Here is a 15,866-nt window from a genome sequence, read left to right on the forward strand (position 1 = left end):
TCTGCCACTTCCTCATTCACAACCCATGACCATACTATTTTGACAAAATTATTCACTCTCTTTCCCCTTAATTCCGTCTTTGTAACATATGGTTTGTGTGCATACGCACACCCACATTTATACCTATGTGCATGTGTATGTATGTGTTTGTGTATATGTGTACCCATATGGTGTCTGTGTATATGAATGTGTATTTGCATGTGTTTGCATACATGTATGTATTTGCATACATGCATATATATGTATGTTAATGTGCATATACACATGTATTGCATTGCATATGTATATGTAATAGCTTTTGAGCTGGAAGGGAACTTAAAGGTCATCTAGTGTAATGGATTCATTGTACAAATGAGGAAACTGAGGTCTAGAGAGGGAAATTGATGTGTCCAAGGTTCTTTTGTCTCCTAAATTAAAATCTGTCACATTTTTATTGCTCTGCATATGTGTAAGTTTGTACACATACATATATGCATGTGTGTGCTAATGGACAATGCGTTAGGTTCAGAATTGAATAAGAGGAGACTAGAGAGGGCTGGTTTGTTTTGGGGAAATTACATAGTTAGTTTAATGACCTCATATTTCATCCTGAATCCTCTGCCATCTTCTTTAATAGTACTCTTCTTTCCCATTGTAGACATGGAACACTATAGTCTCCTTCCCCCATGCCCTGTAGTCAAAACTCTCATTTCCTGAGTGCAGGTATATCACCTAGGTGTTGCTCTGATGATCTGATTAAAATTATTCACACCAAGGTGTGAATGAGGCTTAATTCTCCCAGGGAGCATTCACTTTTTCCTAAAAGCTTTTAAGTATTAAAAAGAAAATTCTATCTGGGGCCTTTCATATTCTTAACTGGTTTGTCAGGGAACAAAATACACAGAATCAGCACTTTTTAGTTACTGCAACTTCAAACCATCCACCCTCACCAACTCCTTCCTCACCTTTTCAGGCAATTTACCACCCCAGGGGCTCTGAACAAACAAAGAGTTATGGCTGGGAGACTTTGAGGCTGGGGCTGGCAGTGCTGAATATTTGAAAGTGAGAGTATGAGCCAACTTCCAGGGTCTGCTGAAGTTTCTGTTGATGGTTTTCTCTTGGCAAGTGCTGAACAGAGACAGCTTTAGTCATCTCTTCAAGTGACCTCCCTCTTCCACCATACAGTAAAATCAATGAAAACATCGAAAGACCTAAAGAGATTTTGACATCAGTATTTTCATATTCTTTATGTTAAATTGATACTCAACAGTAATCTGGTGTGATTGAGGTTTGGGGGATATGTGTGTGGGAAGGGTGGGTAGGTCCTTACAACTGAGTACTGCTCACACACCATCACCCAGATAGAATTAAGAGATGCTACTGAGAAGAATGGGTGAAAATGAGTGTGGCCCTAGGGATTCCTGAAAATCAGAAAAGAATAGAGCAAAGCATGTTTGGAAGGGTAAAGGAGTGGGGGTGGGGGGAGCAGGAAGGAGATGGAAGGAGGAATGTTTGGGCAGGGAATTCTTGGTGCAATGTACAATTCACCAGCTGCCCCCAGACTTGACAAGGCCAATATGTATATTTGTAAGTGATTCATGGGGAAGCAGTTATGATTCATTTAAAAAAAAAAACATAACCATGGTCCCCTTCTGCCAGAAAGTAACATTTCTATAAAGAGGTTATGAACCTGTTGCTGCAACTATTGTCATTTCCTGTAACTTTTTTATTTTCCTGTTTGTTTTTTGAAGCTTTTCAAGGCTTTATATTCCACTTGCTGGGGAGTTTGGGTGGCTGCCGGTGACTGCAGCTTTAAAAAATTTTACTGCTCCATTATAACCTTTCACTTTGTATTAACAAAATCAAAACCAGGGCAATTAGATACCTCCTGATTCTGATTTGCTTTAATACTAAGGGAATGTTTGCAATGGCACAAGCAATGGGGAAAATACTTCAAGCCGGGGGTTGCAACAACGCTGGCATTCTCGAAGCAAACATCAAACGAGAGCTTGAAAGGGAGACGAAAAACATCTAAACCAATAATTCTTTACATTTGTGTTTGTGTTTTATTGTCGCCCTTACAATGAAAGGACGGGAGAGGGAAGGAGGAAGATGCTTTTTCAAAAGCTTATTTTAGTTGTGCCACTGAATGTAAAAATCAAAGGGCATTTTCTTTTCACCTAAAAAAAGAAAATGTAGAGTGAAATCCTATACCTGACTTTAAAAGCTAACGACTAGAGCACACTTGCAAAAAAAAAAGAAAAGGAAGAATGACCAATGGTTTCATTTTGTCTTTGTAAATTAAAAAATAAAATAAGCTGAACTTGGGATGTTTTATAATGATTACCCACATAATGATCCAAAAACCCAGCTCTTCTGTTTATATAGTGCTTATGTTGAATGAGACTGAAATGTTTCAAAACAGAACTGGAAAGTGAGCTGAAAATAATCAGAATTGGGAAATTTTAGACAGAGACAGAGAGAGACCAGGACAGAGAAAAAGAGATGCAAAAACACACATGGAGACAGAGAAAGACAGACAGATACAAGGACAGCAACAGAGAAATAAATCTTTAAAATACACTGGGAGATCTAATCCAATGAGAAATAACTCTAGTTGTGCCCAAGTGGATTTCAGTGTGAATAAAGACTATCTGGCTTCTTGATTACTCATGCTTTCTTATTTTTATTATTATTATTCAGGTTTCCTAGCAATACCATTTTGGAGCTTAGATGTATTTAAACTTTGTTCCATTTTAATTTTCTCTGTGATGCTTGGGGAATCTACCGTATTACACAGTCCTTGTGTCTACAGAGAAGACTGTTTATGGAGAAAATTTGGTTTCTTTTCCTGCTTGCCTTTCATTTCAGGGATATTAACTTGTTTGTGGTTTGATAAGGGAAGGCATCCTGGACCTCACTTGGTATGATATGGTCTTTCAGGATATGGTTCACAACATGGCAGAAGGAATTATGTCTGAGAAGGGATGACTCACAATATAACTTCTTCCTCCTTACCCCTCTAAGAATTTGGTAATAATTAAAAGGATGATAAGATAATTTTAAAAGTCCTTTCAGGTGTAACCATGTTTCATGAGTGCCAAATTTTAGTAAGAGAAACCAATCACTTCCAAATGATAATGGTTTGCCATGAGGAAAACTCTGATTATCTTTTTTTTTCTTTTTTCTTTTAATTTTTGCAGGGCAATGAGAGTTAAGTGACTTGCCCAGGGCCACACAGCTAGTAAGTGTCAAGTGTCTGAGACCGGATTTGAACTCAGGTCCTCCTGAATCCAGGGCCGGTGCTTTTTCCACTGTGCCACCTAGCTGCCCCAACTATTTTTTTTAAAAAGAAAAAAGAAAGAAAGAAAAGGGGACAGCTAGGTGGCACAGTGGAAAAAGCACCGGCCCTGGATTCAGGAGGACCTGAGTTCAAATCCGGTCTCAGACACTTGACACTTACTAGCTGTGTGACCCTGGGCAAGTCACTTAACCCCAATTGCCTCACTTAAATAAATAAATAGATAGATAGATAGATAGCTAAATAAATAAATAAATAAATAGTTAATTCTTTTTTTGTTTTTGGTGAGGAAATTGGGGTTAAGTGACTTGCCCAGGGTCACACAGCTAGTAAGTGTTAAGTGTCTGAGATCAGATTTGAACTCAGGTCCTCCTGAATCCAGGGCCAGTGCTCTATCCATTACACCACCTAGCTGCCCCTGAAAGCTCTGATTTTCATTGTAGCCAGATCCCCAAGATGCTCTAATGGGAGATTCCCATCACCCATCAGGGTACAAGTTTTAAAAATAGGGCTAGGTTTCAGGAAGATTTATAGACTGGGACACTCACAGAGGTAACTTTTTGTCTGAAAGACAGAGAAGTTCAGGTCCACATCTGAAGAAAGCTTTCAAAAACCTCTAGCCTTAAAGTTTGGATTTTGTTCAAGGTCTGGAATGAGCTACTTTCCTTTGAATAGGAAAACTTGGGCAAAGCCTTCCTCAAGTTACCAAATCTTTTATAGGAAAAATAAAAAGAATTTTTTCTAAAGAAGAACAAAACCAAAATAAAATATGAAACACTTCACAAATATACATACTGTTCTTATGTAGGGACCATGCTCATTTGTTTTGTTCCAATTCTAATACATGCACTGAAGCATGATTTACTATTTAAAGATAGAAGGATTGTGATCTGCATTGGTAGAGTGAGTTCACCCATATATCTGGTACTTCCTCTACTAGATATGTTTGGGGAGGGTGGAGAGTTGCTTCCCCACTAGGAATTTGATGATACAGAGAGAATTGGCAGTTATATCCCAAGGGCAGGATACCTTAATGATAGACTGAAATTTGAGATTCTGGCAAAATAAACTTCCAATATACTGAATGAATCTTCATGGAGAGATGGTAGGATTTTAACCATTACTGATAGCCCCTCTGAGAGTGATGGAGACTACAGGGCCAAACAAATGCAGCAGAGCATTGTGATGAACTGAAATTTCTTCCACATCAATGGAGACACTACTCAGAGAGTCCATGGGGATCAGAGTTTAGAGAGTTTAGGTTCCTATGATACCTGTTTCCTTCTTCAGCACTTAAAAGTTGTTGATAAATTATTGTTTCCTAACATTATTCCCAGCTTGACAATAGAGTTCTTCTGGGGAAGCTCTGAGAAAGATTTGAGGAGCAAAATCATTTGTATTACATAGTGATTCCTAGAATAAATGTACACATATATCAACTTTCATAGTGGGTATTCATAAAGAGGAAAGTATTACTAATAACCTTTGATTGATAACTAAGGGGCTAATCCTGCATGTTCCCAAAGTCTTAGTACAGTTTTAAGCTTTAATAACTTCAGAACTATAAATGCTACAAACTTAGAAAAAGACACATTTGAAAAGTTAACTATATAAATTTTTTACATACTTATTTAATTTTGTGAATTTTGCGTAATCAGTGTTTGCTTTTAATTTTAACAAGATGGAGCATTCTGTCACAATGCATTGTATGTGTGATAGGTTCTAGATGGCATTTTCTCAGATTGGTGAATCTGTAGAAGTCCTCTAGCTTAGCCACCACAGTTACCTGCTCAAACTCCATTTGACTTTTTCTTGTGAAGTCATGTCAACACGGGTTGTGTATGTATCACAATCTCATTCATTGGATGATTTTAAGACTAAGATTACAAATGAAATCTTTTCAGTCACTAAGTAGCCTCTGATGAAAGTTTTAATAAAGTTTTACGATAAAGATGTATAGCCCCGGGGCAGCTAGGTGATGCAGTGGATAGAGCACCGGCCCTGGATTCTGGAGGACCTGAGTTCAAATCTGGCCTCAGACGCTTGACACTTACTAGCTGTGTGGCCCTGGGCAAGTCACTTAACCCCAACTGCCTCACAAAAAAAAAAGATGTATAGCCCCACACATTGGTCATGCTGAATTTTAATAACAAACATATCAGTATTTCTAATATATAACTTAATAACTTTCAAATGTTTTTATGTTTGTAGCACTCATACTTCTGGAGTTATTTGAGCTTAAATCTATACTAAGACTTTTGGGACACCTTGTAAAATGAAATAGTATTACTGAGCTGTTATGGGTCTGAGATTTTTAAAAGTCTCAGAATAAATGATACATATCAAAGGGGAAAAAGCAGTATTTGGTTTCAAATCACTGATAAATACAGAAATATACTTATGCTTACACACATGATTGCTCAAATGGTATTTAGCATTGGAGTCAGCATGGACTGAAGTACTGCCTCCGACACAAACCAGTTGAAAACGGAGTTTTGAGTCCTACCCCTATTGCTTCCTACTATGTGGTCTTGGGCAAGTTGTTCAATTTCTCAGGGCCTTGATTTGCTCATCTGAAAAATGACGGGGTTGGACTAGATGACCTCAAGTCCTTTCCAGCTTTCAGTATCTATGATATTTAAAGTGCTCCCAGACACTATGTAAGGGGCAACTCTCTAAGATTCTAAATTGCAGAAGACTGGGCAACCTTCCTTCTACTTTGGGTGTTTCCTACATTGATGAAATCATAGGTCCAGACAAAAACAAAACAAAACAAAAACTTCACAGATATCACTGATAGGGCCAGAATTGACTTACGTGAAGAAAAGGTTTAGAAAAAAAAGAAACAAGAAGCAAACATTTATTAAGTACCTAATATGTGCCAGGCATAGTGTTTAACATTTTGTTGTTGTTGTTGTTGTTGTTGTTTTCCTCAGGGCAATGAGGGTTAAGTGATTTGCCCAGGATCACACAGCTAGTAAGTGTCAAGTGTCTGAGACCGGATCCTGAATCTAGGGCTGGTGCTTTATCCACTGTGCCACCTAGTTGTCCCCCAACACTTTAAATATTAACTTGGCAATCCTAGAAATAGGTGCTGTTCTTATACCCATTTTATAGTTAAGGCAACCGAGGCAGAGAGAAGTGAAGTGGCTTGGACAGAATCACATAACTATTAAGTATCAGAGGTCCTATTTGAACTCAATTCTTCCTTATTCCAAGCTCAGCACTCTATCCACAGTTCCACCTAGCTGACTCTAAATTCAGGCACTTGATATCTAAATGATTTCACTGAAGGGATCCGTGAGAAACTTTTTTCCACATGTGTTGATTTGCTTCACTGCAGAGAGATCATATACTAACTCCAGAGAACCATTGGCTAAACAACCCATTGGCAGCAATGTTTTAGGTTTACTGCAATTTTTTGCTTCTCACCCCCGAGCTTCTCCTAAGGCTGCCAGTAGGCTCTGGTGCTGGCTTCCCTTCCCCAGTCGTTCTGGTGCTCTTGTAGCTATGATTGAATACAGCAGCTCCATGGTGACAAGGAAAAACAATGGGGCTGCCCAGCCCAATAGCATCCCTGGGAGCTCTTTCTGAGCAGATTTTGAAAACTGGGGACTGAATGCAATTCCAGAACTCCATCTGGAAGCTGGCACCAGGAGTAATAACAACAGCATGTATTGCCTGCCTTGCACCCAAAGATTTCAAAGCACCAGGCAAATGCAAACTCATCTTGGTCTTTTTAATATTGTCACGAGGTATCTCCCACACATGATACCTGCTTTATAAATGGATACACCTGGACATAGAGAAAAGTTAGGAGTCATGTTTCATGTCTTGTCAAAACTTGATTCTTGTCTTGAGGCTCTGCCCATTAAAAGATGGCATCTTACATAACCCCAAGAGTCCAGTTTGGGTTAAAGGAAGTTCCAAAATCTCTGCTGAAAGAACTAGACAAAGTGCAAGCCAGAGTGGTAGAAAATAGAAAATTAATTTAGAACTTTTGAACCTGGGGCAAAGATCACAATCCTTTTTCAAGCCAGGCAACAGAAAGCAGATCCTACGTTGATAAAAGAGGTGACTTTTTGTTGGCAGAAGAGCAGGACGAAGTAAGGGAGGAGCTCATCCAGTCTACCATCTGGTAACTTTCTAATTTAACTAATCATTCTTGCTAAATTAGAGCTAAGCTTTATTATTTATTTTTATGTTAATGGAGGATTTAAGTACTATCATCACCTTCTAAATCCAGCATCTTGGGAGACAGCTCTGATCACCTTGCCTTAGTTATAGCTCCAAAGATAATACTAAGGTAGAGTAATTCAGACAAGGTTTTAAACAATTTTTGTGCTCTTAGTTTAAAGGAACTAACATATAATTTGTGTTCATATTATCATAGCTTTGCTAGACATACACATGAATAAAATAAACAGTAAGACCACAAAATGTAAACTTGTCCTCTCTCTGGTCCTCAGATTCCTTTATTATGAAATGAGAGGTTTAGATTAGATGATATCTGTAGTCTCTATAATTTCTGCAGTTTATGATTCTATGTCATCACTGATGTTCCTTGTGGATTTCCCTCATTTACTGGAAACTTTGGGGGTTTTTTTTCATTGTTTTTAAATTGGGAAAGTTACGAATAATATCTTTTTTTTTTTTTTGCAGGGCAATGAGGGTTAAGTGACTTGCCCAAGGTCACACAGATATGTTAAGTGTCTGAGGCCAGATTTGAACTCAGGTCCTCCTGAATCCAGGGCTTGTGCTCTATCCACTGTGCCACCTAGCTGCCCTCAACAATAATATCTTAATTTCCACAATCTATGATTTTCTCTATTAGTCTGTATCCTTTGGGACTTCCTTCTAGCACAACACTGTTGATCATCTTTTCTTGGATACTCTGTTTTCCCCAGGTTTTAGTGATACTCCTCTTTTCCTAACTCTCCTTCTAACTGACTGAACCTTTTTCACCTTTGCTGGATTTCCAAACATGTCATGCACACTAACCAAGATTCAACCCCTGGCCCTCTTTTTTTTTTCATTCTCTACTACATCACTTGGTGATAGTAACAGCTCCTATGAGATTAATATTCTTTCTCTGCAGATAGTTCTCAGATCTATGTACTTAGGCTTTTGTGATCCAGTCTCAAATTCCTAATTATCTTTTAGACATCTAGAACTGGATGACCCATAGACATATCTAAAACTCAACATGTTCAAAGCTGAACTTATCATCTTTGCTCCATGAACAGTAGTTTAAGAAAGTGGTATCAAATTCAAATAGAAATAGATCAATACAAAGAGCATATTGGCCTAGAAAACCACAAATGAACATTACCTATGTTTTATTGTGATTTTTGTTAAACATTTCCTAATTACATTTTTATCTGGTTAGGTGCACTCCAATGGGAGTTTGACACCTCTGGTTTAAGGTACCACCATCCTCACAGTCACTCAGTCTCACAGCCTGAGTTTTACCCATGACTTTTCACTCTTAATTGCCTTGCATATCTAATGCATTGCCAAATGCTATTTCTGCTTTCTCATCTTTCACATTTACCTGCATTTTCTCTACTCTTATACCCATCACCCTTATTTTCAGATCCTTATAATCTCCTCCTGGACTATTGTAAAAGCCTTCTAAGTAGTCTCTAGTCTCCATAATTCATCTTTCCTCACTCAAAGTCATCATCCTTAAAGTTGCCAAAGTTATTTTCCTAAAGTGTAGATCTGACCTCATCATCTCCATCCAATTGAAGTGGCTCCCTATTACCTTCAGTATCAAATATACATTTCTCTGTTTGGGATTTAAGGTCTTTGCAACCAAACTCTTTTCTCCCTTGCTAGTCTTTTTATACTTTAGTCCTCTTCACATACTCCACTATCAAGTGGTGCCAGTCTATTTGGTGTCTGTAATGTTATTTCTGCTCACCCCCACTTCTGGACATGCCAGTTTGCTTCATGACAACTCAAATTGATTAGTGAAATACAAATAAAAACAACTTTGAGGTACAACCTCATACATATCAGATTAACTAATATGACAGAAAAAGAAAATAATAAATGTTGAAGAAGATAAGGGAAAATTGGGACACTAATGCATTGTTGGTAGAGTTGTGAACTGATCCAACCATTCTGGAGAGAAATTTGGAACTATGACCAAATGGCACCCAAACTATGAATACCCTTGATCTAACAGTACCACTACTAGGTATCCCAAAAAGATCATCAAAAGGGAAAAGAACCGATATGTAATATTTATAGCTGTTCTTTTTGTGGTGGCAAAGTATTAGAAATTGAGGGGATGTCCATCAATTGGCAAATGACTGAACAAATTCTGGTCTAAGAATGTGTTGGAACACTATTGTGATATAAAATATGATGAGAAAGTGGATTTTAGAAAAGCCTGTAAAGACTTACATGAACTGATGCTGACTGAAGTGAGCAGGACTAGGAGAACATTGTACTCAGTAACAACAATGTTGCGTAATGATCAGCTATACTAGATTTACTTCTCAGAAATACAATGTTCAAAGACAATGTCAAAAGACTCATGATGGAAAATGCTATCCACATCCAGAGAAAGAACTATGGAGTCTGAATGAAGATCAAAGTATATTATTTTCACTTTCTTTCCTTGTGTTTTTATCCTTTTGTTCTGATTTTTCTTTCATAACATGACTAATGTGGAAATATGTTTAATGTGATTGTACATGTATAACCTATATTGGTTTGCTTGTTGTTTTAGGGAGGGGAAAGGGGAGGGAGAGAGGGACAGAAATTTGCAATTCAAAATCTTATAAAAATGAATGTTGCAAATTATCTTTACATGGATGGGAAAAAAAAGTGCTATTATGTGGGAAAAAAGACAACTTGAATGCTACCTTCTATAGAAGGTCCTTCTTATACCCCCAGCTATTTAAGCCTTCCCTGCTAAGGTTAGCTCCCCTCTATGTGTGTGTGTGTGTGTGTGTATGTATTTATGTTTTTACACACACACACACACACACACACACATATCCTATGTATGTATAGATATATATCCTGAATGTACTTATCTTAAATGAACCTATTTATTTATATGTTATCTCTATTATTAGTATGTAAGGTTCTTGAAAACCGGGATTTTTTTGTGTTCTTTTTTTCCCCTTTCTCTGACTCCTAATGCTTAGCACAGAGCATGGCACATAGTAAAGCACTTATTAAATGCTTGGTGATTTCTTGATATCTCAACATCAGCTCCAGATTTACTTATACCCCACAAAAACCTACTATTGTTTCACTTTACTATAATTTATACCCGGAAGACTGATCCTCTGAAGTGAGATTAGAAATCACAATAGAATTTAATGATAGGGGGCAACTAGGTGGTGCATTGGATAAAGGACTGTCCCTGGATTCAGGAAGACCTGAGTTCATATCTGGCCACAGACACTTGATACTTACTAGCTGTGTGACCCTGGGCAAGTCACTTAACCCTCATTGCCCCACAATTTTTTTTTTTAATAATTTAGTGATAAATCTATTGGTGACCTTGGAGAAAGCCGTTTCAGTAGAGTAGTGGCCTATGGAAACCAGCTTTAATTGGGATGAGAAGTGAGTGGGAATTGAGAAAATGGAGACAATACATGTATACAGTTTTTGTGAGAGATTAGCTATGAAAAGGAGGAGAGCGATAGGACATATATTATTCACATAGATATTCTGATATTCTATGAATTCAAGTTGCTATGTACAGACTTAGTCTCAAATTTTCTACTTAAGTATCTCTCTCTCCTCTCTCTCTCTCTCTCTCTCTCTCAACAAAGCTGCCTCTATAATGATGCTACTGAATGAGTTGAAAAATGGGCAAATTAGAATCCTGACCTTGTTTTCATAATTGTGCAATCAAGGAATCCACAATGACCATGGTCAAAAATACTTTCATGACCATACTGTGGTTCATATTTGTTCTCTTTTTCCAGTAGTCTAGACACAATTTTGGTTTTAATGATGCAATAGATAACCCAAAGTATGGAATTTACTTGTATTAATTCAGAAATACTTTTTAAACCAACCCTCTAGGGAATAAAGATCCTTTATAATAAAGCTGGCTAAACAAAATTTTCTAATTTTGGAGGATGTTGTTTGTTCTGAGGATAGAGAAATTTAGAAGACAGTTGTCTTGGTTCTTAAATGTATGAAGCCAATGTGAGAACATGGAAGGTCAAAGACTGTAGTATTCAGAACCAGCAGTAGCCATCTAATCCTTGAAAGGTCTTTGGCTCTGTGACCCCCCTTCTCTAACTGGTGGGCTCTCCTTGGTATCACCACTTCAGGAAGTCTCCTTACCATCTATGCTCAGTTCTACCTCAGCTGGCTCTTGACTCTCCAGACTGTTCTATTTTCCTCCTTCAAGAGTACCTTTCTGTCCATCTTCATCCCACTTACCAGTTCTCTTTTATTTGTTGTGCTCCTCCATCACAATATAAAATCCTTAAAGGGGACTCATGATGGAAAATGATCTCCACATCCAGAAAAAAGAACTGTGGAATTTGAATGCAGATTGAACCATACTATTTCTACTTTCTTTTTCTTTTTTGATGTTTTTCCCTTTTGTTCTGATTCTTTTTTTCACCACATGACTAATGTAGAAATATGTTTAATATGATCGTACATATATAACATCTATCAGATTGCTTTCTGTCATGGGGAGGGGGGAGGGAAGAGAAAGAGGGAGAAAAATTTGGAAATCAAAATCTTATAAAAACAAATGTTGAAAACTACCTTTACATGTAACTGGAAAAAATAAAATACTAGTAAGACTGGAAAAAAAAAGAACCTTAAGGGTATGGACTGTTTTATTTTGCTTGTATTTATTCTCTTATCATTTTGCAGAGGGAGTATATGAAACTAGTAAATAGTAACAATCTCTCAATCTCTCTCTCTTTCTCTCTCTCTCTCTCTCTCTCTCCATTTGGTCTCTGCCTCAAGTCTCATCACTCTAGTCTCTTCTACATAATTTTGCTAAGGAAATGTTACATCTGGCTATGTGACTGCCCTATTTAACATACTCCAATAGTTTCCAATTACCTCTAGAATAAAATTAAAACTCTTCTGTTTAGTTTTTTTTCTGTTTAGTTTTTAAAGCCATATACAACCTAGTACCAACATGATTTCCAAACTCATTGAATATCACTGCCCTAACCACACTCTCTGATCTTACCAAACTGACCTCTTTGTTCCTCACTCCCAATGTTCCATCTTTGCACTGGCTGTCCCCTAAGGCTGGAATGCACTTTCTCCTTACATCTTCCTTATGGACTCTCTAGTTTCCTTTAAGACACATCTCAGGCAATATTTTCTGCATTAAGCTCTTCCTAATCTTTCTAATTTTTAGTTTCTTCCTTCCAGTAGTACCTTAATATTTAAGTTCTTTGGGGTTGCAGATGCATGCATGCACACAATAAAAATGTATTATGTACAAACACATGCAGTCACACAATATAAATATGTATACATATAGATATATGTACATTTATAGGTATTTGTATTTTTATATAGAATGCATCCTTATATACACAGATACATACACATGTATATGTATATATTTATGTATATATATCCACACATACATACACACGCATACACACACATACAGTTAAGTAGTAGAGTTTATAGAGTGTTGAACTTGGAGTCCAGCGAACCTGAATTTTAATTCTGTCTCACACATTTACTAACTGTATAACCCCAGTCAAATCACTTAACTTTATTAGCTTCAGTTTTTTCATCAGGAAAACTGGGATATAATAGAACATAGCACCAATGGTTGTGAGAATCAAATGAATTAACATTTGTGAAACACTTTGCAAACCTGAAAATGCTATTTAATTGATAACTAAATAAGACCACAGTGCATATGTCACCAAAATCACAAGTAATTCAGTGTTCATTTATTTATTAAATGCATACCCTGTTGCAGACATTAGGAATACAGAGAGAAAAAAATCAAACTGTCCATGCCCTCAGGAGCTCATATTCTACTGGGTGAGAAATCACTTGTACAGATTAGTAAATCTAAGAAATTTTCAGGAAGAAGACAGATACCTGGTTGAATCAGAAGTTTGCACAGGATGCTATATCTGATCTGAGCCTTGAAGGAAGCTAGGGTCTCCTATTTTAAATTTTAAAAAAGCAATTATATTAATACTATTTATCTGACTCTACTGATGCTTCCCTATCCCCTCATAGCACATTTATGAAAACAGGTGTTTGTGAGTTTTTAATAGAAAGAAGAGATGGAGCGGGGCAGCTAGGTGGCACAGTGGATAAAGCCCTGGCCCTGGATTCAGGAGGACCTGAGTTCAAATCCAGCCTCAGACACTTGACTCTTACTAGCTGTGGGACCCTGGGCAAGTCACTTAACCTTCATTGCCCTGCCCCCCCCCCAAAAAAAGAAGAGGTAGAGGTATTTTTTAAAAACTCTGATAGCGTAGTAAGAACATTGATTATTGTATTTGACCAGAGTTTTGTTGGAAGTCAAAGTTGACTTTATTGACATGGTTGTATTCACTGTTCTTTTGGCTCCACTTTGCTCACTCATCATCACTTCACCCAAGTGGAAGCTGGGAATTCTAAGAGACAAAACTGAAGGAGTACATTTGAGGAAGGGGTTGGAGTAGGGAGTCCATGAAGAGGCACAGTGATGGAAGATGGAATGTCCTGGTCCTGGAAAGAACATCTAGTATGTCAATTTGATTTAGCATGTAAGAAGTAAGATGAAATGAGTATAGAAAGGTAGGTTAGTAGTCACATTGTTGGGAGGGTTTTAAATGCCAGACTGTTGTGTCTGTGTATTATCCTGGAGGAAATAAGGAGTCTCTGGAGATTTTTGATGTAGTCATACATGTGTTTTAGGAATATCAATTTGGCACCTGTGGAGCATGGATTGGAGAAGGGAGAAATGGAAAGCAGGGAGAGCAGTATAGAAGGTCTTACTGGGATGGAATTTACAGACTCCAGTTGAAGTAAGTTGGTCTGGAAATGGAAGTTAATTGTATACAGAAGGTAAATTTTCTGTTTAATCAGAATATAGCAAAATAGCAGCTTTGTACAATGAATCAACTTTCTTAACATTTGCCTTATAGGCAATATTATTTTGGCTTTTACATTAAATAATCATCATAATTAATTTTTAAAAACCTTTTATTTAGCATGTCTTCTGCTTATGCTAAATATGGCACATATGCTGTCTTGGGGTATTGTGGGGGCTTCAAATCTATCTGTCTCTATCATCTATATCTATCTACCTCTGTCTATTTATCTATGTATCTATCTATCACCCATCCATTCATCTATCTATCTATCTATCTATCTATCTATCTATCTATCTATCTATCTATCTATCTATCTATCTATCATCTATCTCCTGGTCTCTGAACTCAATGAGTTTACAATCTAACAAGAAAGGTACTGTATGTGCACAAACATGATGCTAGTCTTTTGTTTCCACTTCCTATTCTGTTGTTATAGAAATGCTTTTTATGTCTAAAGTTCAGAATAAAATCAATAACATTTCAAAAAAGAAAATGAAAATACAATCTATGTTTTTATTGATGTGGTGACCTCCTCAGGTAAGGAATCTCCCTCTACCAGTGTAATTTGGCATCTTTCCCACAACTTGGAGGCTTAAAAAGTTGCATAGAGTACTGAGTGCACTTCAAGGTCCCATTCACCTCTAAATCTATGATTTCATGTTCCTAATTGCTCATCACTCAATGTAAAGAAAAACTTAACAATTTCACTTATCCAAAAGAGTTATAGACTGGCTTGCGTGCATAAAGAGGCTTCCTATACCCTCTTCCTCTGGGACCAATGAGACACTTTTTATTCAACCTCTCCCATACTTGTCTATCCCAAATTTCATGTTTACCTCTCTCAAAGATTTCATTCTATGCTAAAATGTATGGACCCATGGCTATGTATAAAAAACAGAAAACATGATCTTATTGCAAATGTCAGATAAATTTTGGTTTATAAACTAGTTAAATGTAAGGCACGATGCTAAGTGCCAGGAATTCAGAGAAACCACAACCACCATCACTAGTCCATAGACTGCCTAATCTAAGACAGGATTTAATTTCCAATATTGCCTAGCTCTCGCATATTTTAGCATATTCAAAACAAAATTAACATCACCTAAGATGATTGACCTTTTTAAACAACTCAGATGGAGCCAATACTCTATTGATTCTTTGGAGAAACTGCCTCCAAGTTCCTGAATCTATAGGTGCAATTTCATTCAAAAGTAAAATTGATTGTAAATGTCTTTCTTAGTATTTCAAGTTGAGATATAGGCTGCTCCTTGTTAAATTTGGAGGGTCTGAATATACCTGAATTAGTGCTTGAGTGTGTATATGCATGCATTTGTCTGTCTGTTTATGTACTGCTGCATAGCCTTTGCCAATATTTTAGCTCTGACCTGTTAAGTAATTCAGACTCTATTTATTCAGTCATAGGGTTGGGTCTCCTCTGAGTTAGAAAACTACCACTTAGACAGAATGTGGCAGATCATGAAGTAGTTTATAACTATTTTAGCCTATAAATTCAAACC

The 15,866-nt window shown here is 37.1% G+C and overlaps 1 pseudogene; it reads right to left on the bottom strand.

Annotated features, from left to right (window-relative positions):
- Positions 1-4,043: 4,043 nt before the first annotated feature.
- Positions 4,044-4,139, bottom strand: LOC122737747 (annotated as a pseudogene).
- Between the last annotated feature and the right edge of the window lie 11,727 nt (positions 4,140-15,866).

The sequence above is a fragment of the Dromiciops gliroides genome, chromosome 1, assembly GCF_019393635.1.
Source record: "Dromiciops gliroides isolate mDroGli1 chromosome 1, mDroGli1.pri, whole genome shotgun sequence".
Lineage (NCBI taxonomy): Eukaryota > Metazoa > Chordata > Mammalia > Microbiotheria > Microbiotheriidae > Dromiciops > Dromiciops gliroides.